Source organism: Aedes albopictus, chromosome 3 (genome assembly GCF_035046485.1).
Source record: "Aedes albopictus strain Foshan chromosome 3, AalbF5, whole genome shotgun sequence".
Classification (NCBI taxonomy): domain Eukaryota; kingdom Metazoa; phylum Arthropoda; class Insecta; order Diptera; family Culicidae; genus Aedes; species Aedes albopictus.
This window is the reverse complement of record NC_085138.1, coordinates 116,641,253-116,666,518: the sequence shown is the minus strand read 5'-3', so window position 1 is coordinate 116,666,518 and position 25,266 is coordinate 116,641,253. Positions and strand designations below refer to the sequence as shown.

Sequence of the window (25,266 nt, the reverse complement as noted above, 5' to 3'; positions counted from 1 at the left end):
AGTACATATTAACGAAATTTTTAGCCCTAGGCTAGTTAATCTCGGGACCCACGCTTTATTTCCCTTCCGAAAGAAGAACTCACACTTTGCAAATTTGTCGGGAGTGGGATTCGATCCCAGGTCCTCCACGTGATAGTCACGTGATTTCACCATCACACCAGGTCCGCTCCACGAATTATCAATTAACTGGTTTTAGAGACCGCCAGTGCACCAGTAATTTTTTTGGCAAAGTTCGGTGGGACACCAACCGACTTATAAGATTACACCAAAAATGTTTTGAACTGTTTATTACCACTAATGCATTGTAATCGTTGGATTCATTACATTTAAATAAAAAATCTTGGAAAAAATATACTTCTTCATAAATTGTTTCTTTTGTTCGATGATTTATTACATCTGAATTCAGTTTTCTTTTTTGTATGTATTTTTGTATCATACATTTCAATAGCTGTTTATTTAAATTAAAAAAAAATATGTATATATATGGCAACACGGCAGAATGTTCTGCAATGATGATGCTTATGATCACGCGCTGCTGCATTGAAGGGATGATAGCCTATTCATAATCATTGATAGGTTGATCTGGAGGGGAAATATTGAACCAATCATTTGATCCATGGATTAATTTGACCCATGGTTTGAGCAATCTTCGAGAGGATTGATGTTAAATTTTTGGAGGTGGGGAAATATTGTAGAGAAAATTGAAGTAAAATGCGCTATGGAGGGGAAATATTGCTGCGTGGTTGATCAAACGGAAGATAGGGGAAAAGTTGAATGATTTATATCAATTTATTTTTGAACAATATTATACATTCAATGTTTCCATAAAACGGTCAACTATTGATCAATATATGGATCGTGTGACTGGCGCTATAGACAGTAAGTTGGTCATCTTTCACGCAATACAAGCAATTGACACTACCTATGATGAATCTGGAAAGTTCATTTTTGTTTTTACATTCATTTTGAGAAAGTTTCATCAGAAGCTGCTTAGAAGGCTAACAAGCTTCCTTGTGTTAACTTTCAAGTTCCGAAATTACTTAAAAATAAAGCTACTTAGAAGGCTAAAGAGCATCCTCCAACAAGCTGCTTAGCTTATAAAATATTCTCTTATCAGAACTTCCGGTTACTTGGGCGATGATTTTCTCAGGAAGACCCTTGCGCCTGAGGGCTTCCCACATGTTTCCGTGATTGAGACGGTCGAAAGCTATTTCGTAATCAATGAATACCAGGTAGAGAGACTCTTGGAATTCATTGGTTTGCTCCAGAATTATACGGAGCGTGACAATATGGTCCACACAAGATCGTCCGGCACGGAATCCTGCTTGCTGCCGTCGGAAAGTTGCGTCAATCTTCTTCTGTATGCGGTTAAGGATCACTTTGTAGAGGACTTTGAGAACGATACACAGTAACATGATGCCCTCGCCCCCCACCCCACCCAATTATCGCATGCAGTCAGGTCACCCTTTTTGGGTACCTTTACTAAGACGCCTTGCATCCCCATCCAGTCGGCCGGAAATGTGGCGGTTTCCCAAATGTTGCAGAATAATGGATGCAGTAGTTGTGCGGATACTACGGGGACATCTTTGAGCATCTCAGCTGATATGCGATCAACCCCAAGCGCCCTGTTCGATTTCATGTTACAGATGGCTGTTTCTATCTCCTGCACTGATGGAGCTTCGGTGTTGACACGGGTAATGCGTCTAATTGGCGTGGTCGACACTTGAAAAAGGTTTCCAAAGTGCTCGTACCAGCGTTTCAACAGGTCAGCCGAGTCGGTCAGTAACTGTCCAGACGTGTCTTTCACGGGCATCGTAGCATTCATCTTGGTCCCACTAAGACGACGTGAGACATCGTAGAGGAGACGGATGTCACCGGTGTTTGCGGCATTCTCGCCTTCGTCGGCTAGGGAGTCCGCCCACGCGCGCTCTTTTGTCCCGTCTACATGAGCGTTTCACTGCCTTCTCGAGAGCCGAATAGCGCTGACGGGCTACAGCTTTAGCTCCTCGTGTTTTCGCTCGCTCTATCGCGGCTTTGGAGTTCCTTCGCTCCTCTATCTTCTCCAGGTATCATCTGTGAACCACTGCTTTCTTCGGGTGTGTAGCTGACCCAAATTATTCTCGCCGGTGGCGATGAAGGCGTTCTTGATGGCGCTCCATTGATCTTCTACGCTTCTTCCTGTTGGAATATCCGCAGCACGGTTCTCTAGCTCCTCGTCGAAGGACCTTCTCACCGCAGTTTCCATAGGCAGGCAGTAAGCAGCTAAGCTCAACTTAGAGCAAACTACAATCCCCAGCACCTGGTGGCTTGTTGCGGTAAACCTGTATCTGGTAACAATGAACAATGTTCCAGTATCAGCCAACAAAAGTATTCATTCTAGTGCACGCAGATGACGAAGGTCACACGGAAAAAGATGTAAGCAGCGAACAGTGTGGTCACTAAACGGACGGACAACCATGACTTTGAGCCAACAGGCAGAGCAGTGCCCAGCGGTATTCAATGCTGTGTTCCAATTTCTAATCAATAGACGTATTATACGTCTCGAATGAAGTCGTGGGAAACACACAACTTGGAAAAAAAAACTGGTGTTACCGATTGAATATTTTAGCTATTCCTATGAATACTTCCAAAGAGATTTTTTCGGTGTTCTTTCACGATTTCTGAAAGTTGTTCTTGGGATTCCTAGCAGAGTTTCTCCCAGAATTTCTGCAGGCGGTTTTCACGGGGTATCTGCTGGGGTACCTCCCGCTTTTTTTTTCAGAGGTTTTCCCCAGTTCTCACTGGACTCCTCCCGGAGATCGTTCAGGATCTTATCCATAGTTTCTCCATGAATTTCTCTAAGTGATTTTCCGGGATAGCTTTCCAACAGTTTCTCCCAGAATTTTTGCAAGGTTCTTGCAGAAGTTCTTTCGGGGGATTTCTTCTGTAAAGTTTCCGATGATTTTCTTGGATATTCTTACGATTTCGCTGGAAGTTCCTCAAAGGTTTTGCCGGGATTACTCCCAAATTTTTTTTTCTGATATCTGTCCCAGTTTTTCTCGGGATTTCTTCCAAACTACCTCTCGAGTATTTCCAATAGATATTTTTTGGGGTTTCTTACAAGAATTCACCAGGATTCCTTCCGATATTATCCGGGAATTTTTTGCAAGGAATTTTGTAAGTTATCACAGGAGACATTCACATAAAAATCCTGACAAATCCCTGAAAAAAACTCCTCGAGCAATTATTCCAGGAAATGAAGGAATGATTACGATAAAAACAACAAAAAAATCTCATGTGGATCACAGCTAGAATTGCGGTGAACAACTTCTAGGAAAAGCCTGGAACAGGTTCTGAAAGACAGAACTGAAAGAACTCTATGAGAAATAGCTTCTGCAGAAATCCCAAAAGGCACAAAAAAACTTAGGAGAAAGCCCAGGATAAATTCAGAAAAAAAAACTTTGAGAGATGTTCCAGGTCCAAAGTCGAAAGGAATTTTCTGAGAGAAGTACCGGGAGGAACGCCGAGACAAATCTCAGGTGAGACTTGAAAAAAAAAACATCCCGCAAGCGCCTTTAGGAAATATTCCAGCTGAAACACCTGTAGAAATTCAAAGCGAAACTCTGAAGAGAGAGCTCACGGATTTTTTTTTTTTTTTTTTTGAAAAAAAAACTGCAGGAGAAACTTTTACAGAAATCTAAACAGAAGCTCATGCAGAAAATTCGGGGGAACTCCTTAGAAAATCTTTGCAGGAGCTCTATTAGAAATCCCATGAATAACTCCTGTAGCAACTCTGGAAAAAAATCCCGGGAAGCTCTGCTGGAGAAGTATCATCAAATTCTGTGAAAACACAAGTGATACATCTTGAGAAACTCTTGTGGAGATCTCGGAATTAATCATGGAAGAAATCCCGCGTAGATTTATTTGGGCAAAACGCAGGAGGAGCTTCGAGAAAATCCCACGAGGAACTCTGGGAGCAGTACCAAAAACATCTTTAGAAGAAATTCTGAATAAAATCCTCGTGAAAAACTCTAGCAGAAAACGGTAGGAGTTCAGGAATTTCGGAAGATTATCAAGGAAAAAAATGTTCGAATCTTGAAATATGCCAGTAGGTATCCGGAAAAATACCAAGAACATCCGAAAAAATCTCCGGAAGGAATTCAAAAAAGAATACCAAGAACATTTTTCATGGAAAAATGCGAAAGACTTGTGACAAATCCTAGGAGGCATTCCCAGAGGAACTTCCAAAGTGATTTCAGAAGAAACTCTGACATAATTTCTGGAAAAAGTCATTGTAACGGTATTACTAGATTGCTTTCAGATTCATATCAACAATGTAGAAAGCTCGGTGGACTCTACTTCTGAGTAGACCTACAAGTAGTAAAGTTCATTACATGATACATATCAAGTAATAAGCTTCTCGCGTTTAGTATCATACAGTGATAGACATTCGTTTAGCCGAGGCTAAAAAATTTTCAAAAAAGTGTCAGGAAACTCATACAAAAGATTTTATGATAAAACTTTTTTATCGTAGTGATAGTATATCTAGTACTGTTTTATAAAAATGTAATACATCATGCTTACATATACACTGAAACAAAAACGAGGGTAAAAACCCTTCAAATGTCATTTTTTGCCTAGACATTCGTTTAGCCGAATTGAACATTTTTTAGAATTCCATGATAAAAAAACTAACAAATTTCGGAAGATATCCAACAAAGTCATTTTGTATGATGATCTGCATTATAGATCGACTTGTAAATCATGATTTAGGTCGTTCTTGGAAGTGTTGCCATATTAATTTTGCATGCATCTCATATAAATATGTCATAATATTGTAAATGTTTCCAAATTGAGATTTGATGTAGTTATTTTTATCGGAAGTGTTTCAAAAGGATGCAATGAAAGTTTTATGACTAAAGTATGGTTGAAAATTTACGAAAAACAATGTTTTTAACAGAAAAAAATAACGCAAACCATCAAAAAATTACGTATTTAAGTGTTGTTTTGATGAAATATTATGGTTTCACTTGCATAAATCACAGCGTTTACTACTATTACGTCTTCTAATAGCTCCCACTATCTTCCAGACTGTATTCTGGCTGAAATTATATACATTGAACGGCTCATATTTCGAGTAATGGCACCGAAAGTATTCAATTTTCTAGCATGAACTACTTGTTTAATAATTTAGACATTCTTTTCAAATAAATCATGTTAAAAATGAATGTGGTTCACAACTAAGACTCATTTATAATATATTTCTTCAGATTGAATGAAATAAGCCAATAGTTTGACCATATCTTGCATTTTTGTATGAGCATCTGCTTTTAAATAAACAGGGTACAAAAATTCTGACACTACTTGCAGTTCTTTCACTTAGCAGTCTTCTTTCTTACTCATTTAGTAATGCTAGTATCAAACAGGTATACTCCACAGGCATTAGGGCACGTCTTTATTTCAATGCAGAACTGTTTATTTTAGCTATTATCAATCCCATTTTAAAGTTTAAACAACCAAAAACTAGTATACTTAATTATTTCATGACATTTTATGCAATAATTTGAACATTCCTAACAATAATTCTGTGCCATATTTTCAAAACTGCTAATCTAGCTTACGTTTGAGTGTTTACAGAAATCATTTTTCTTAAATAAATTTGTTTATCGTCGCTTCTCCTTATCGGGACATTTTTTTTATATTATTTCTCTGAATTTCACAAATAAATAAACTTTTAAGGTCAATTATTTCGCTAACACTAAACTAAATGCCTTGGAGTATATCCTCGAAATATATCCACGAAATTGCAAAAAAAAACTATTTAAAACCAATTTTTCATTTACCTCGGCTAAACGAATGTCTAGGCAAAAATGACATTTGAAGGGTTTTTACCCTCGGTTTTGTTTCAGTGTATATGTAAGTTTAATGAATCACATTTTTATAAAACTGTACTACCCAAGCAACGCACATGTTATAATAGAGTTACGACAGCGCAAGTTTTGGTTGTATAGAAGTTTATTTTACGTTATTCTAACATTGTGTTGAAATAACGAAAAATAAACTTCTATACAACCAAAACTTGCGCTGTCGTAACTTTTATATAACATGTGTGTTACTTGGGTAGATATACTATTACTACGATAAAAAAGTTTTATCATAAAATCTTTTGTATAAGTTTCCTGACACTTTTTTTATTCTCGGCTAAACTAATGTCTATCACTGTAATAAAAACTCCATGAAGAATAATGTAATCCAAAATTTCTTCCCGAAAGGCAAATTATATAATAACGTAGCTACATATTAATCAAATTTATCGTTGCTACTACCGAAACAATGATTGGTATTGATTCCTTGCCTCTAGGTAGCCTCGTTAACGATGAAATACATAATTATCTAAATGAATGCTGAGGAAGCAACACATTTATGTATTTATAAATAGATTTAATTCGATGATCCCAAAATAGCCTATCGATTGGACCCATCAATATAGATAAACTATTCTTTCTTTGAGAAATGCTGCTATTATTACACGCACGCCGACCCGCTGCCCACTCCCGAAAGTATTCCATTCATCGAAAGTCAAACACACGCTGCGCTGATGAGGCGGGGGCGGGGTGGGTCCGTTACTGAACGCGCCAAATACCTAGCAGCCCCCCCATTGGAGCGTGTTGCTGCTGGTAAACCATCCAGTCAGTCGATTCAAAACAACACATTAGGCTTCGGTTCTGGTGTACGCACGAGCAACCGTGTGCGTCCCTCTTCCGAGAAAGCCGAGACGTCTTTCTGCCAAATATTATCGCTTGCGATGACGAACCGGCTTATTTTTGTTTGCTCTCTGTTTGCGACCTCGACAGCACGTGGCTTTTCGGAATTCCCCCTTGCCTTTCTGCCGAATTTCCGATACCTACCTACCTACCTACCTACCGATGATGATGGATTTCTTCATTGCTATGGGAATTTTGAGAAAAATAGCACTGATATTGAAGTTGTATTTTCTTATCTCAGGCACATGGAACGTACGCAGAGGTTCCAGATTGAGGGTCGGAACATATCTGATTGCAACCGCTCACTCAACTTAATGAAATTTTATTATCATACCCGCCTCTATTTACGGACCAGTATCAACTTTATAGTTCCCGATTGATCGCCTCCATTATAGAGTGCAATTATCGAGTGACGATGATCAATCGTTGAAATCCCAAAGCAAACATAGCAACGGACAACGCGGTTCATTTTCCAGGAAGCTCCACTACTGTGCAACCAGCCGAGCCGTGCCGTGCTTATCAACTGCACTTTTCAAAGCGTGACTCACCACGGGATTGGCGTACCTACATATTGCCTTAGACAACAATTCACCAGCAGCGGGCAACCGTGTTGGTTGGTTGTTGGCCGTTCGCCCTAGCCTAGACTAGACGAAGTCACGTGCATGGACACACGAAGTATTTTCCGTTACACTACACTGCTCTGTCGGTATTGACTGTTGCAAGGCTCCCGCTCTCGAGAACGAGAGGTGCTCAGCAACAGTGCGCATACCCGGCAACGGCAAACTATTAACACTTGTTCAAAACTAGCGTGTTGGTTGACCGATGCACAAAGGGATTGTACGCAGTGTGAGTTGGGTAAAATTTGTAGATCTCGAACATGAAACTCCTGTGTGCGAAGATCTATAGGGTTTCCTAGGTGACAAAATGGGTTGAGTTGGTAACCTGTACAATATAACTCTAGTCCTCATCAGTTCGTGCCTCAAGCTTCCTCAAGTAAATATGGTAACAACTAGCAATAATATCCATATCATTCGCAAAACAGACAAATTGGACGGATTTCGAGAAGATCGTACCCCGGCTGTTGTGCCCGGCTCGTCGCATAACACCTTCCAGGGCGATGTTGAATAGTAGGCAGGAAAGTCCAGCACCTTGTCGTAGTCCCCGTCGAGATTCGAATGAACTGGATAGTTCACCCAAAATCCTTACGCTGTTCTGCACACCGTCCATCGTTGCTCTGGCAAGCTTCCCGGGAGAGCTGTTCTCGTGCATGATTCTCCATAGCTCAGCGTGGTCGATACTGTCGTATGCCGCCTTGAAATCGATGAACAGGTGGTGCGTTGGGGCCTGGTATTCACGGCATTTCTGGAGGATTTGCCGTACGGTGAAGATCTGGTCCGTTGTCGACCGGCCGTCGATGAAACCGGCTTGGTAACTTCCCACGAACTCATTTACTTTAGGTGAAAGACGACGGAAGATGATCTAGGATAGCACTTTGTAGGCGGCATTCAAAATGGTGATCGCTCGAAAGTTCTCTTTCATTGACTCGTCGCCTTTCTTGTGGATGGGCAGATTATCCCTTCCTTCCACTCTTCCGGTAGCTGTTCGGCTCCTCAGATCTTGACTACTAACCGGTACAAACAGGTGGCCAACTTTTCCGGGCCCATCTTGATGAGTTCTGCTGCGATACCGTCCTTACCAGTCGCTGTGTTGTTTTTGAGCTGGTGGATGGCATCCTTAACTTCCCTCAGCATGGGATTTAGTTCGTTCCCGTCCTCTGTTGCACCAACTTTTCCTCTACTGCCTTGATCCCCCGTGCCTACATTCTCTTCGCCATTCAGATGCTCGTCGAAGTACTGCTTCCACCTTTCGATCACCTCAAGTTTGTCCGTTTAGGAGGCTCCCGTCCTTATCCCTGCAGATTTCTGCTTGCGGCACGTAGCCTTTGCGGCATGCGTTGAGCTTCTGGTAGAACTTATGTGTTTCTTGTGAACGGCACAGCAGTTCCATTTCCTCGCAATACGCTTCTTCCAGGCAGCGCTTTTTCTCCCGAAAGAGACGGGTCTGCTGCTTCCGCGTCTGACTGTATCGCTCCACATTCTTTCGGGTTCCATGCTGCAGCATTACCGCCCGCGGTGCGTCCTTCTTCTCCACAACCGCTCTGCACTCCTCGTCGAACCTCGTTTCGTCGACTCCGTTCCACGTAACCGATGGTGCTCTCGGCTGCGTTGTTGATGGCTGCTTTGACTGTACTCCAGCAGTCCTCTAGAGGGGCCACATCGAGAACACCCTCATCCGGCAACGCTGCCGCGAGATTCTGCGCGTACGCGGTAGCGACATCCGGTTGCTTCAGTCGCTCTAGATCGTACCGGGGCGGCCGCCGGTACTGTACATTGTTTATAACGGAGAGTTTTGGGCGTAGTTTAACCACCAACAGGTAGTGATCAGAGTCGATATTAGCGCCACGATAGGTCCTGACGTCGATAATGTCGGAGAAGTGTCGTCCAACAATCAGAACGTGGTCGATTTGCGATTCCGTTTGTTGTGGTGATCTCCAGGTGTAACGATACGGGAGGCTCTGCTGGAAGAAGGTGCTACGAATGGTCATGTTCTTGGAGGCGGCGAAATTTGTTTTAGGTTAGTAATAATTGATTATTCACGAGTTGATAAGTACGCAACAAATTTGCTTCTGTTTTGTCCCCGACATATAATTTCGAGATCATGTAATTATCTGTTACCAGTTGAGATAAAGAGTAACCGCCGGGCCTTCTTTGTTGCTTGTTTTGTGCCTCTTTTGTCCGACAATTCTCTTCTCTGGAACCAGGAGAACATTCACATATACTGTTACGGAAATATTGGTGGTCAATCTGTTAACATTTTATCTAAGATGTTTCTTTCCTTTTAAAATACGTTGTTCTTGCAAGTTATACGTAGAAGTATAAGTATTACGACTGGAAACTTGATGGAAAGGGGTATGACTCTCAGTCTTCAAATCAACGATTTTAATCTATATTCCCGACGTTTCGGCTTAGAAATTTGACGTTTTTCTCAAGGGTCGTAGTGTCAACTGTCTATCGTTTTTGGGATATTTGCATAAGGAATTCACTCATTCTATTATTAACTATGGAAGTGCTGAGCACTAAGTTGAAGCGAGGCAGGCCAAGTCCCAGTGGGGACGTAAAGCCATAAAGAAGAAAAAGAAGATGTTTACATTAGAAAAGTCTAACTTCGTGAACCGTATTCGTGGCTTTGAATTCAAAAAATAATATTCGTTGGGCATCAAGGCAAAATTACCAAGATGCAAGTTCGTTCGATTTCCTGATTTGGTAGATGACTTGAATGTACTTTTCAAGTTATAATCTTATTTGGATGGGAATTTATCGATTTTCTCCCTAGATAAAAAGCATATGTTACCAGAAATGCGATAATCTTTGAGAATATGGTGAAACGGGCATGACAACCTGGGGGCTGCGAACAGAATCAAAACGGTTGTCAAGATATCTCCATGCACTGCTGTCAAAATATCTCCGTCGAACTGTCACAGCTCCAACAGCTACTGTTCTTATGCGATTCCATCTGTCAGAAAAGTATTGCAATAATATTTGTTTCTGAACAAGCCAAACAAGACAAGACAAAGTGCTCTGGGTCACGTGGAAAGTAAGGTAAATAATAAAAACTGTTATTAGTTCATTGTTTCATTCATTTATTTTGAAACGACGATACATTAAAATGTCCACCGCAAATTAGAAATGGATAAATTTTGAACAAGAGAAACATTTTGTAGTCATGGGGAGATTAATCATGTTCACCTTTTTCAAACAGCGTCGCGACGGCGTGTTTGACAATTGCGTCGACGGTGGTGGTGGCATGAAAATTAGACACTCGTGCGTGTTTTCAAACCGAGCGTCAAAAGTGTGTTGGTGTGCGTTTGTTAGCTTGAAAAATAACACCGTTCCTATTCGCAGCCCTCAGATGACAACCATTCATGCGGTCAAGTTTAATATCTTCATTTATATCGTCAGTATGTACATATAAATTTACTAGGTCGAGTTTTTATACTTCATGATCACTTCCACTTCTGAACAGACATTCATTTCTATTAAAAACCCAAACAAAATGTGGAATGGGGGTAAAATGAGTATGTTAACGATCCGTACTTCCATTTGATTCCCCGCATATTTTTACATTAGAAAAGCATGACTGCGTAAACCGTATTCGCAGTTTTCAAAAGTTGCATAACTCTTCAATTAAAAAAATGTTGTTTTTGAAAAAAAATATGTTTTTCAAAAAAAAAATGGAGAAATAGTGTAAAATGAGTATGTTAACGATCCGGGCAGCCTATGAAACCACTTCTCTTCGACTTCCCGCACATGTTTACATTAGAAAAGTATTACTTCGCATACCACATTCGTGGTTTTCAAAAGTTACAAAACTCTTTGACAGTTTTGTACTTTTTTTTTCCACTGTGCAAAAAAATGTTTCGTGTTTCAAAACAGTCAAACTTTTACCGCTTTGGTCAAACACTTAACGAAACTTTTGAGCACTATCCGCTTTTGAAATTCCAAAAATCGATTTTCATTGGCACTTTAGTAAATTTTATCCCTTCAGTTCATAGTTCAAGAAACATTAGTATGCTCAAGATGCGAGGAATGCCAAAATATCTAATACCAGCGAGAAGTATGTAAACAGTGAGAAATGAGCATGGAAAAGTTAAGAGAGCGAAGTATGTTGATGTATGTCTTACGTTACGAATTTAAATATACTTAATAGTAATAATAATAATAATAATAATAATAATAATAATAATAATAATAATAATAATAATAATAATAATAATAATAATAATAATAATAATAATAATAATAATAATAATAATAATAATAATAATAATAATAATAATAATAATAATAATAATAATAATAATAATAATAATAATAATAATAATAATAATAATAATAATAATAATAATAATAAATAATAATAATAATAATAATAATAATAATAATAATAATAATAATAATAATAATAATAATAATAATAATAATAATAATAATAATAATAATAATAATAATAATAATAATAATAAGTAAGACTAAAGTGAAAAGTGAGGAATGAAGAGCGAGAAGTGAGCAACGAAGAATCAGAAGTGAGCAGTAATCTGTGTGGAATGATAAGTTAGTTTGAATAATACGGACTGTTAAGTGGTGCGGAGGAGTTAGGTACGAGTAGCTAGGGGTGACCAGTGAGGAGTGATTAGTAAAAAAAAGAGATGTGAGGAGTGAGAAGAGAAGAGCGAGAATGATCAGTGAGTAGTGAAGAGAACGGGGATTAATAATAAGGGGTGAGGAATGAATAATGAAACGTTAAGACTGCTAAGTGAGCAGTGTGAACTGAGCGGAAAGGCTTGGGAAATGAAACATGAGCATTGAGGAGTATAGATCAGTGAGAATCACGTAGTGAGGAGTGATGAATGATAAGAGAGAAATGAGGAGTAAGCTGTGAAAAGTGATAAGTGTGCTGCAACGAATGAGCAGTAAAAATGAAAAGTGATGACTGGGATGTTGTTGAGTGATAAGTGAGGAATGAAGAACGAATAGTGAAGAATAAGAACTGAAAATTGAGTAAAAAGTAAGCAGTAGTCGAAATTGAGAAAAGACGAATGAGAATTATGGATCAGTAGGATGAGAAGTGAACAATGAGGAGTCAGTAGTGAGTAGTAAGTAGTAAGCAACAAGAATCGTATATATAAAAACCCAGCATTATATGTCTGTCCGTAACGCTTTGAAATGTTTCATTGAAATATTTCATCATAGCAAACTCAAACTTTTAAAAATTTCGAGAACTTTCTGGAAGTAACTGTTCTACAATAAAAGAAAAACGTTCTGGAATGTTCTGAAGCACTAAACTTCATAAATGTTCGAGAACTTCCCGGAAGTTTCTGTACGCACCAGAAAAAAAAGAGGAAGAATCTCTTGCAGTAATATGAAGCATCCATGCGCTATATGCGTCCCAAACCATTTGACCAGTGAGGAGTGATTAGTGAAGAGAGAAAAGTAAGTAACTAGAAGATAAGAACGAAAATGATCAGTGTGAAAAGTTAGGACTGTTAAGTGAGCAATGTGGACAGCGCGGCAAGCATCGAGAAATGAAGAATGAGTATTGAGGAGTGTAGAGCAGTGAGAAGTAAGTAGTGAGGAGTGAGCAGTAAAAAGTGAGCAACGAGGAATGATAAGAGGGAAATGAGGAGTAAGCTGTGACAAACGACCTGTGTGATGTTACGAATAAACAGTAAAAAATAAGAATAAAGAGTGGAAAGTTGACCAACAGTTACATACTATTGCATCATGAAGAATGCATATAACAATTCTAGACTACACAAATCAACCAATCCCACTGTCCGATAACGATGGCTGATAACGGAAGCATGCAATCCGGTAAAGCGCTACCGACGACGACGACGGGCGATGACGGGCACGTTGCAAACCTCGATCGAATCGAAAGTCAAAGCCAACAGCGCTGTTAAATATGAGGGTGGAGATAGGCGCGGTCGGGTCAATTTTGCAATCGCAGCTTATTTTTTGTGCACCAGCATTTCACTCTGACGACCGACGATGGGATGCATCGCATCACGGCGGTGCTAACTCGAACAAGGGTTGTGTGTCACGTGTTTGTTTTAGCGCAAAAAAGTAGTGCCCAGGTTACGAACTCGAAGACAGAAGGTCCATACCGCTATCTGTCGTCCGGTCTTGCAATGTGACAACTCCTCTTGTCAGTAACCGTAACTTCACGTTTAATTTAGGTTACACTCCCCGACACGTGCTAAAGCAACGATAACACACAGTGAAGGTGATTCCTACACACGATCACAAGCTGTGTTCGCTGTTCCGTCAATCAGATTATATGCCCCACCTCGTAAGCATGGTGGAACAGCAAACATATAAAGCGGAAATTCGCACTTTGAGTTTCCAGGCACTTTACCGCCCTGTGTAAACGAAAGTGTAAACACTTTGTTTAACAACCCGAGGTTAATTGCAAGTCAACAGCAGAGCTACATACATCTCAGCTCCACACAGTCACGTTTTAGCCTCAGCTGCCTAGCTGGCTGACCGAATGCATTCGTCTGCGAGAAATCTCTACTTACCCAAAGAAACATTAGACAAACAAATCACCCACATCGCTTGAGTTACCGACCGTAACAATACACACCAGATTGAACCAAAGGACCATAAAATAACGATTTACAGCCACCCCCGAGAAGCAGTAAAATTTCGGGAAACTGTTCGACACAAGACTCGTTCCGCAATTATCTCGCTAGACGAAATTGTACCTACATCAGGCCCCTCCGCTGGCTGTTCATGGAGGTCGTCGCCGTCGTCGGTTCGCCGGTAGATGGATGACGGATTTCGCTAATTGTCGAACTTTGCCATATTGCTTGCACACGCATGCTCTCAAAGCCGGTCAAAGGCAAGCACGTGCACGTGGTGTTTTGGGGGGATGCCAGGGTTGCTACATCAGATCAGTCAGTGTGGTAATGAGTCAACAAAGAATCTACGTCATTTGGCGGATGATTACGTGAGTGGGACTAGACATGGGAAGAACTCGCGATGGAAAAATTTCCCGAAAGCGGAAAGAATGGATGAATATCGCAAACGGATTTAGCGAGAAAAGGAATTGTGTTCACCAACAGATTACGTAGATATGGCAGCATCGCAATTACATGATTCGGATTGAAATCTGACGTGGATTTTCCTGGATAGTACAAAATAATGTTGTTCAAAACAGATTCGAAAAATGAAACATTGGGTCTGGGGCCATTTGGGCAGGAGCACATATTTTGGGCACTTGCTGTTATAACTTAGTCAATTTCAAACCGATTGACTTGAATTTTTGAACATGGCTAGATACTGCGCGTATCTGATCGTGTCTCAAAAATCAAGTCAATCTGTTTGAAAATGAATGAGTTATAGAAGCAAGTGCCCAAAATAGGTGCTCCTGCCCAAATGGTCCCAGACCCTACACATTATCATGACATCAGGATGATTTTTGAGCAGATTGGACACAATTTAGGAGAATAAATGAGTACCCGAGCTAGAGAAAATAGTTGTTGAAAGCTAATTTCAGAAGAGTACATGGAGGTAAGTCGAAATGGCTGGAGCAAGATAAACCCAAAAGTTTTGAAAAAGATTGCGTTATAGTTTGGAAAGTCGTCCTTTTCCAAAAAAAAGTTTGATTCTAATTCTCGCTCAATATAAATGGTTGAGTTATGGGACGTTTAAGGGGAGTTTATGTTGGAGGGTAGGGGAGCATGGGAATCTTATTGAATTTTCTATGAAAATCCAAGAAATCCGGTGAGTATAGGCCATCGGATCTACAATCGTTACTAGTGATTTTTCGTTGTATTACTAATAAGGTTTAGGATCATATCGGCGCCCTTAAAACGCCTTGTAACCCTTCTGATACTTCTTGATGTAATTCTTGGATCTTGGAAGTTCACTGACATCCGGTTGAACCTCAGAAACCTTCCAGAAACTTCCTGAAACCATCTGAAACGCCACGAAATCTCTATACAATTATCTCTGGAACTCTCTTGAAAGCTTACTAAAACCCCCTGGAGCGTCATGAAACGCCTTAAAACCCCGCTGAAACATTTCTGAAAGCTTCTTCCAGAAACCACTTTCCTTGAAACCTTTCCTTTCCTTCTTTCCAGAAACCAGCTCCTTGAAAATACCTCAAACTGACCACCTGAAATACCCTGAAACACCCTGAAATGCATTGAAACGTCTTGAAAAGTCTTGGTGCGCCTACCCAAGCAACATACATGAGAAATACGTCAGCGCAAGTTTTAGTTATATAGAAATCACTGTGACGTATTTATAGCATTGTTTTGAAACATCCGAAAACATCTTGAAACACCTTGATACCTCTTCTGAAACCTTATAAAAACCGATGGGAAGTCCCCCGAAACCCGCGTATGCCGTCCCTTATAGAAACTCCTTGAAACCTTTTGAAAATCAGTCAGAAACTTCCTGAAACGTCTGAAACGCCTACAAACCTCCAGAAACAACTTCAAAACTCCTCTGAAAAGTCAGTAATCAAGCTCCTGAAGTTCCAAACCATTCAAAACCATTTGAAACGCCTTAAAACGCAGAACATGGTGCATCCTGAAACATTCCTGAAACAAGGAGATTACCGAAAAATACCGAAACCACTTGATACCACTTTGAAACCCATCTGGAACCTCCTGAAGGTACTTGAACTACCTGAAGCGTTTAAACGCCTTGAAACCTCTCTAAAACTTCTGTGAAACCTCCTTGAAAGCACTTCCAAAGCCCCCTGAAATCATCTGAAACATTTCAAAATGCCATTGAACGCCTTTACACCTTTCCTAAAATCACTTGAAACTCTATGGGAAGCACCCTGGAATCTCCAGAAACCACTTCCAAACCCCTTGAAAACACCTGAAACTACTTCCAAACCCCTCTTCCAAAGCCCTACTGCATGGTATTGAAACACTTAAACACCACTCTGAAATCTCCTTGAAAGCTGCTTAAACCCCTTGAAACGCTTTGAAACCACCGGAAACACTCTAGAACGAGTTGAAACGCCTTTATACCTCTCTTAAAACTACTTGAAACTCTCTATGAAGCTCTCTGAAACCCTCGAAACCCCCTAAATCTCCACAAAACTTTCAGAAACCCAATGAAACGTCTTGAAACGCATTGAAACCCTCTTGAAACCCATTGAAATTTCATCGGAAGTCCCACGAAACCTCCAAAAACCCTAGAAGCCTTCAAAATCCCCTCAGAAACCTTCTGAAACAACTTGAAATGCATTGAAACCACTCTAAAATATACTTAAAACCCCACTGGGAGCATCTTTAAATCACCAGAAATCATCTCTAAACGCCCTCTGGAATGCTCTGAAACCACCCAAAATCCTCTGAATCGCCTTGAAATATTTTGAAACCCTTCTGAAAACTCCTTTGAACGCCCCCTAAAGCTTTTTACCCCTTTTGACACATCTTGAAACGCATTCTACGCCTTGAAACACAAGCAAATCTATCTAAAACATCCCTGAAACCTCCTTGAGAGCATCCTAAAACCATCTAGAAACCACTTTCATACCCCATCTGAATCTCTCTGGAACCTTCGTAACGCTTTGTAATGCCTTGGTACCCATCTAAATACCCCTTGGAAGCCTCCCAAAATATCATGAAACCCCTCTAGAACATCCACATACCCCTTGGAATACCCGGGAATCACTTGCAAACCCCAAAAGCTGCTTCATATCTCTTGAAGCCCCTAAAAATCCTCTGAAACATCTTTGAACCCCTTTGGAAGTCACATGAATCCGCTGGGAACCCTTCTGAAACTCCCATGAGACTTTAAAATGCAAATACACCTCTCTTAAAACTACTTGAAACTGTCTGGGAAGCTCTGTGAAACTCCTGAAAGCTCACGCATCTCCGCAAAACTTTCAGAAACTCACTGAAACGTGTTGAAACGCCCGCATTCTACGCCTTGAAATGCCTTTGAATCTCTCTGAAAGAATCCTGAAACGTCCAGAAACCATCGTCAAATTTACTCTGAAACTTCCTGATACTCTCTGTAACCATCCGAAATGCTTTGAAATGCTTTGAAATGCCTTGAAATGCCTTGAAAGCCCTCTGAATATCACTTTAACCTCTCCTAAAAGCATCCTACAATCCCATTAAACCCCTCTGAAGCATCATTGACCCTCTCTGAAAGCCTTGCGAATGCCTGTAACTTTAAAATTAAAATCTTCCAAATTTGAAACAGATAATTTATACACGGAGACAAATTTCGTTCATTTGAAACAAAAATATTCAAGTTTATTCGGTAAACTGATAAAATGTTTAAAACTCAAATTTTAATTTTTAAAACTAACGCAATTACATAATGATTCCGACAATACCCATTGAGAAGCCCCCCGTTCCGCCATCGAGAACATAAACAAAACTCACAAGTTCCAGCTGCAACATCAAACAAGATTTCCTCCTGCAAAAAAGGCAAGGTTCACCAAAATTTTCCACGAAATCCCGTTGTTTTCGGGAGCGTATGTTATCTATATATGACTCAAGATGTTGGCATTGGAATTGTTACGCTGGAGGTGGGTTTTTCAAGCGAAGAAAATGACTTTATAAGTTTAATGGGAAAATAAATATTTCCGTAGGGCCGACCTGTCACAAAAAAAAACAAAAATGTTTACATTTATTTCTAACATAATTTGTCAAAAGATGCATGTTTGTTTCAAACATGGATTGCATTCGCTTCAAATGTGACGTTCGATTTGCTCCAAACAGTTTTATTTTTGTGACCAGAACAAATTGACAATATATTTGAATTTACCTCATATATTTTTGATTTTAACATAGTTTTTTTCTGCGTGGAGGAGATACCTGGATACTTTCTCTAAATGTGTATGAAAACCGATTTTGAGAATATTGCTGTGTTATTCATTAAAAAATCAAAAAACAAAAAATGAGAAAACGCATCTAGTTTTGCCTTTAATTAAAGATTTTTGAAAATTCTCGGAACATTTCTTTGTTCTATGGTGGACTCTTGAAAACATTTCTAACGTTTTTTTTTTTTTTTTGAAATGCTGGCTCGCTAGACACCTTGGACACCTGATATCTTCTGAATTATTCTCTTAGGAAAAATTCAGAAAAAAAAAATCCAAAAGAACTGTTTGAAAATGAGTTGAGTATATTTTTTTGTAAAATACATTGTAAATTCTTTGCATGATCCCCAATTTCAAAATCGCGATACGCGGTGGTTGCCTAGGCAAAGCCTCGAAACATGGCTAACTCCTGGGCATTTTTTAATATCGTACCAATTGGGCTGAAGGGTCTCAGATTTTCATGAAACTATTTCCACAGGCAGGGCTCATGGATAAAGGAATGAAAAAGTAATGAGAAAAATTCAGGGTCGTCTATTTTCCCGGAAAACTCAGGTGGAATTTCTTGCTTTCCCCTGACACTGCTTACTTTGAAAAATCATAACTCTAGAACATCGTAGAAACAAAGTTTTTTTGAAGAAATGAAATCAAATTTTCTCAGATATCTGAAAAAAATATGAAATGGACAAAGTTTTCCACAAAATTTTCCACAGTTGACAAAATTCGTAAAGAAAATCCGAAAAAAACTATGCCCGAACACGAGGAAAATTTTCAAAAAAAAATTTAAGAAGGTTATTCAATAAGCGTTAATTGCTGAAATTTTTGGATTTTTTTTTTCCTGAGTTATGACCAATTTCGTGGAAAATGACCATGTAAGCCTATATTATAAGGTAATTTTTTCTCAAAATAGGCCGTAACTCAGGAACGAAAAAAAGTGCATGGAATTACCCTCTCAAAAATATTTTTTCGAAAATTTTCCCTATGTTCGGACATAGTTTCTTCGGCTTTTCTTTATAAATTTTGTCAACGGTGAAAAATTTTGTGGAAAACTTTTTCCACTTCATATTTTTTTGGATTCCTGAAAAAATTTGCTTTCATTTTCATTATTAAACTTTGTTTCTACGATGCTTTGTTCTTGAGTTATGATTTTTCAAAAAAAGGCTTATATAGCACATTTAGACATTTTTCAACTAAATTGGTCATGACTGAAAAACGAAAAAAAGTGCATTCCAAAAATTTCAACGAAAAAAGCTTATGAAATAACCTCCTTAACCCTTGAGCGATCGCGCTGTTGTACTTTGTACAACACGTTGAATAAATCTCGCGTGGTGCTGACGGTGGTGGCCAACCGCGTGAGTTCATTTCATTTATTTAGTTCACATCAAATTCATGATAATACTGAATCAACAATTTGCCGCCATAATACTCGATTTGCAGCTGCAGCTCTCCAACGTCGGTCACGCCCAACACTCGCCAGATCACGCTCCACCTGGTCCGCCCATCGTGCTCTCTGCGCTCCACGCCTTCTTGTACCAACCGGATGGTTAGCAAACACCAACGTTGCAGGGTTGTTGTCCGGCATTCTTGCAACATGCCCTGCCCACCGTATCCTTCCAGCTTTGGCCACTTTCTGGATACTGTGTTCGCCGTAAAGTGCAGCGAGCTCGTGGTTCATCCTTCTCCGCCACACACCGTTCTCCTGCACACTGCCGAAGATCGTCCTTAGCACCCGTCGCTCGAAAACTCCGAGTGCTTGCAGGTCCTCCTCGAGCATCGTCCATGTCTCGTGTCCGTAGAGAACCACCGGTCTTATTAACGTCTTGTACATGGTACATTTGAATCTTTTTTGACCGCAGTTTCTTCTGGAGCCCATAGTAGGCACGACTTCCACTGATGATGCGCCTTCGTATTTCACGGCTCACGTTATTGTCAGCCGTTAGCAAGGAACCGAGGTAGACGAATTCTTCTACCACCTCGAAAGTATCCCCGTCTATCGTAACATTGCTGCCAAGGCTTGTCCTGTCTCGCTCAGTCCCACCTACCAGCATGTACTTTGTCTTAGCCGCATTCACCACCAGTCCGACCTTTGCTGCTTCACGTTTCAGGCGGGTGTACTGTTCTGCCACCGTTCCAAATGTTCTGGCAATAATATCCATGTCATCCGCGAAACAGACAAATTGGCTGGATTTCGTGAAGATCGTACCCCGGCTGTTGAGCCCGGCTCGTCGCATAACACCTTCCAGGGCGATGTTGAATAGTAGGCAGGAAAGTCCATCACCTTGTCGTAGTCCCCGTCGAGATTCAAATGAACTGGATAGCTCACCCGAAATCCTTACGCTGTTCTGCACACCGTCCATCGTTGCTCTTATCAGTCTAGTCAGCTTCCCGGGAAAGCTGTTCTCGTCCATAATTTTCCATAGCTCTGTGCGGTCGATACTGTCGTATGCCGCTTTGAAGTTGATGAATAGGTGATGCTTTGGGACCTGGTATTCACGGCATTTCTGGAGGATTTGCCGTACGGTGAAGATCTGGTCCGTTGTCGACCGGCCGTCGATGAAACCGGCTTGGTAACTTCCCACGAACTCATTTACTTTAGGTGAAAGACGACGGAAGATGATCTGGGATAGCACTTTGTAGGCGGCATTCAAAACGGTGATCGCTCGAAAGTTCTCACACATTAATTTGTCGCCTTTCTTGTGGATGGGTCAGATTATCCCTTCCTTCCACTCCTCCGGTAGCTGTTCAGTTTCCCAGATCTTGACTACTAACTGGTGCAGACAGGTGGCCAACTTTTCCGGGCCCATCTTGATGAGTTCTGCTGCGATACCGTCCTTACCAGCCGCTTTGTTGTTTTTGAGCTGGTGGATGGCACCCTTAACTTCCCTCAGCGTGGGAGTTGGTTCGTTCCCGTCCTCTGCTGCACCAACATAGTCATTTCCTCCGCTGCCTTGGTCCTCCGTGCCTACATTCTCTTCGCCATTCAGGTGCTCGTCGAAGTGCTGCTTCCACCTTTCGATCACCTCACGTTTGTCCGTCAGGAGGCTCCCTTCCTTATCCCTGCATATTTCGGCTTGCGGCACGTAGCCTTTGCGGGATGCGTTGAGCTTCTGGTAGAACTTGCGTGTTTCCTGTGAACGGCACAGCAGTTCCATTTTCTCGCACTCCGCTTCTTCCAGGCGGCGCTTTTTCTCCCGGAAGAGACGGGTCTGCTGCTTCCGCTTCTGTCTGTATCGCTCCACATTCTGTCGGGTTCCATGCTGCAGCATTACCGCCCGCGCTGCATCCTTCTCCTCCAGAACCGCTCTGCACTCCTCGTCGAACCAATCGTTTCATCGACTCCGTTCTGCGTACCCGATAGTGCTCTCGGCTGCGTTGTTGATGGCTGCTTTCACTGTACTCCAGCAGTCCTCTAGAGGGGCCACATCGAGCACACCCTCGTCCGGCAACGCTGCCTCGAGATTCTGCGCGTATGCGGTGGCGACATCCGGTTGCTTCAGTCGCTCTAGATCGTACCGGGGCGGCCGCCGGTAATGTACATTGTTAATAACGGAGAGTTTTGGGCGCAGTTTAACCATCACCAGGTAGTGATCGGAGTCGATATTAGCGCCACGATAGGTCCTGACGTCGATAATGTCGGAGAAGTGCCGTCCATCAATCAGAACGTGGTCGATTTGCGATTCCGTTTGTTGTGGTGATCTCCAGGTGTAACGATACGGGAGGCTGTGCTGGAAGAAGGTGCTACGAATGGCCATGTTCTTGGAGGCGGCGAAATCGATGAGGCGTAGGCCATTTTCGTTCGTCAGCTGGTGGGCGCTGAACTTTCCAATCGTCGGTCTGAATTCCTCCTCCTGGCCTACCTGAGCGTTTAGATCCCCTATGATGATCTTGACGTCGTGGTTTGGGCAGCGGTCGTACTCGCGTTCGAGCTGCGCGTAAAATGCGTCTTTGTCATCATCAGTGCTTCCGGAGTGAGGGCTGTGCACGTTTATTATGCTAATGTTGAAGAATCGGCCCTTGATCCTCAACCTGCACATTCTTTCGTCGATCGGCCACCAACCGATCACGCGCCTCTGCATGTCGCCCATCACTATAAAAGCTGTTCCCAGCTCACGTGTGTTGCCGCAACTCTGGTAGATGGTATGGTTACCTCTAAACGTTCGCACCATAGATCCTGTCCAACACACCTCCTGCAGCGCTACGATTCCGAACCCGCGGTCCTTCAGTATATCGGCGAGTATGCGGGTGCTCCCGATGAAGTTGAGAGATCTGCAGTTCCACGTACCGAGCTTCCAATCGCAAGTCCCTTTTCGTCGCTGTGGTCGTCGCCATTGGTATCGGTTCGCATTCTTCTCTTGTTGATTTTCCGGTGCTAGTCTTTTTTACGGCTGGCTCGCAGGGCCTGACACCAACCCATTAACCCAGGGAGCTGGGCTTACCTTCCCGGAAGCTACGGGTTCTTCATTGGCATTTCCTCCAACTACAGTGCTAAATAGCTAGGCTCGAGCGCCAGTCTTCGCCGGGGGTGGTGTTTTTAATGGGCGCCCAGGAGATAATATTTTACCTGAGCTTCCAACCGCGTGAGTTACGGAAGGTTAAAAATATTTTTTTGAAAACTTTCCACGAGTTCGGGCATAGTTTTTCCGGCTTTTCTTTACGAATTGTCTGAACTGTAGAAAACTGTGCTTTCATTTTTAAAAAAAAACTTTGTTCCTGCGATGCTTCGTTCTTGAGTTATGATTTTTCAAATCAAGTAGTATCAGGGAAAAACAAAAAATTCCCACCTGAGTTTTCCGGGAAAATAGAAGACCCTGAATTTTTCCGATTTTTTTTTTGTTCACATATCTATGAGCCCTGCCTGTGGAAAAAGTTTCATGAAAATTTGAGACCCTTCGGCCCAAACCCATACGACAATAAAAAAAAATCCCCTCCTAGAGCATTTTCTGACGTATGCTTTAAAATTGTTCCTAACATCAGAAATTTAATTAATTTTTTGACATTTTGTTAAATTTTTGAAATTGTATACGACGAGTTTAATCTGATGTATTAGTTTTTGAAATGTGTTGATCTCAGAGTTAAATGTAAAATTAACGTAGAAAATGAACAAACGATTTCAGCTCAGTTTGTGACGTCCGAGCCTTCTATATAAGCGAATAAGTTTAAAAAAATGACGAGTTTAAAACGTTGCTACTAAAGTTATCCGAAAAAAAAGTCAGAGAAGATCTTCGACGATTTTTTCAGGGTTTTTAGAGAATTTATTGAAAGTTAATTGTGGTATCTCTTAGACGAATTCCGCACCAACTTGTCTTCGGGGTTGGCAACACTCCCTCAGAATGTTATGAAATTTTTGTAGTTTTCAAGACTTCACCTATTCAAGCAACCTTTCATATATTTTTTTTTCAAAACTAACCTAGACTAACATTTAAAAAGAGTCAAAGTTTTTTAGCCGTTTTTTTCACAAGAAAATAACTCGAATGTTGTACAAAAAAGTGATGCATGGGAAACTTTTAGGGAATTGTCCAAGCTTTCATGAAAAAATATTTAAAAAATATCATTTCAAAATAAAAGTAAATTTACAGAAAAAGCCCATTTTTTATGTTTTGATTTTGTTTTCCAAGAAAGGCAATATCTATAGTTGCCAAGATGGGCACTTTTAGGGTAAACAAGTTTTTCTAACAAAAACTTTTTCATGTTATTTTTTAGGAAGCATAAATGTCACACGTTTCATTTCAACGTATTTGAGGTTTTTATGTTAAATGTCATAGTTTGATACGTATTTTTGGAATATTTTGTTAAAATATGAATTTACATATAGGGTGACGAAGGGTATTATCGGCAGGTTTGTTCTCTTCGTCATGGGGGGTTTTTGTGGGCCGAATTACCTGAAATTTGGGCATATAACTCAGCTTGGTTGGGAAGGATTTGAGGCCAACTCTGAGATCTACAGGTTTCAAAAAACCCCTCATGACGAAGAGAACAAAACTGCTGAAAATACGTAAGTTCCCCTACCTCGGTAGTTTATTGCGTTAAAGTCATTTGATTGACAATGGCCAAACTTTATTTTGAAACTTTTCTTTCTAATTTTCATGTATTATAACATGTGACATTTATACGTCCGGATGCAGTAAAGTTTTTACACATGTTTTCTCCAAAGATACTTTTAGAAATTTTCCATATTTTACGTCTTTTTCATCTTCTTGTAAATATATTTTCAGAAAATTTTGCTAGATTGACAAATTTCGCAAAATAATCCTGAAATGTACCGGAATTCAAACCCAAAAAATGGTGAACTTAGTCGAGATTTTAAGCTCAAAACTACTTCATCTAGGCCCGCAGCAACTTGCAAGTCATACTCTCTCGTACATTTTAGTAATCACACTTCTAACTTCCCATCTGCCGAATAATTTCTCCGCCAGCGAGATAAACTCTCTGTCAACACAGTTTGTTCCAAATTGCTAGGAAAACATCATTCATCAAGCATACCACACGAAATTTCAACTCGTCTAGACAGACGGCAATCGTTATCAGGTATTACGATTTGAAGTAGCTGGTGGAATCTGAGCGATACGTCGCCGTCATCATCGCCATGCGCGACTTATTGCGGTATGCTTCAAAGCAAAGTTTAACGCGGCGGCACCGCACATCACGTTGATAGTACCGTGCCCTGCCATCAGCTTGTTATATGTAGGTTAGCTTAGCACTAAAATCAGACCAGCCAGCAGTAGAGTAGGAAATGATGATAGATTAATAGAGCACCAGCCAAAGCATGTGACTTTTATCTCTCGTCATCAATTACGTGAACTCTTACGCTCATTACTAATGGGTGCGAAGGCAGTAGGATTTCCCTGGAGGGCCTATATGGGCACTGTAACGGACCTCGGGTACTGCAGGTGCAGAGTCGACAATAATGAAAGGAAAATTACCAAAATTGCAAAATTCATATCGTGCTCAGCGACGTGCTGTATGGATTGTGTGAGCTACCGTTGGTTGGCTGGTTGGGGGTATACGGTTGTTTCTTGGAAATAAACCAGCAATTTTGTCTAGGTCAGTTATGAAGCAAGCCGGGAGAGATCACATGGCTGAGCATGTGCATAGCTTGAACCAAATCCGA

The 25,266-nt window shown here is 40.8% G+C and overlaps 1 protein-coding gene across 4 annotated transcripts in view; it reads right to left on the bottom strand.

Annotated features, from left to right (window-relative positions):
• The window catches only part of LOC109433369 (uncharacterized), a 159,394-nt gene that overhangs the window by 3,102 nt on the left and 131,026 nt on the right, over nt 1–25,266 (bottom strand). The window lies entirely within an intron of this gene.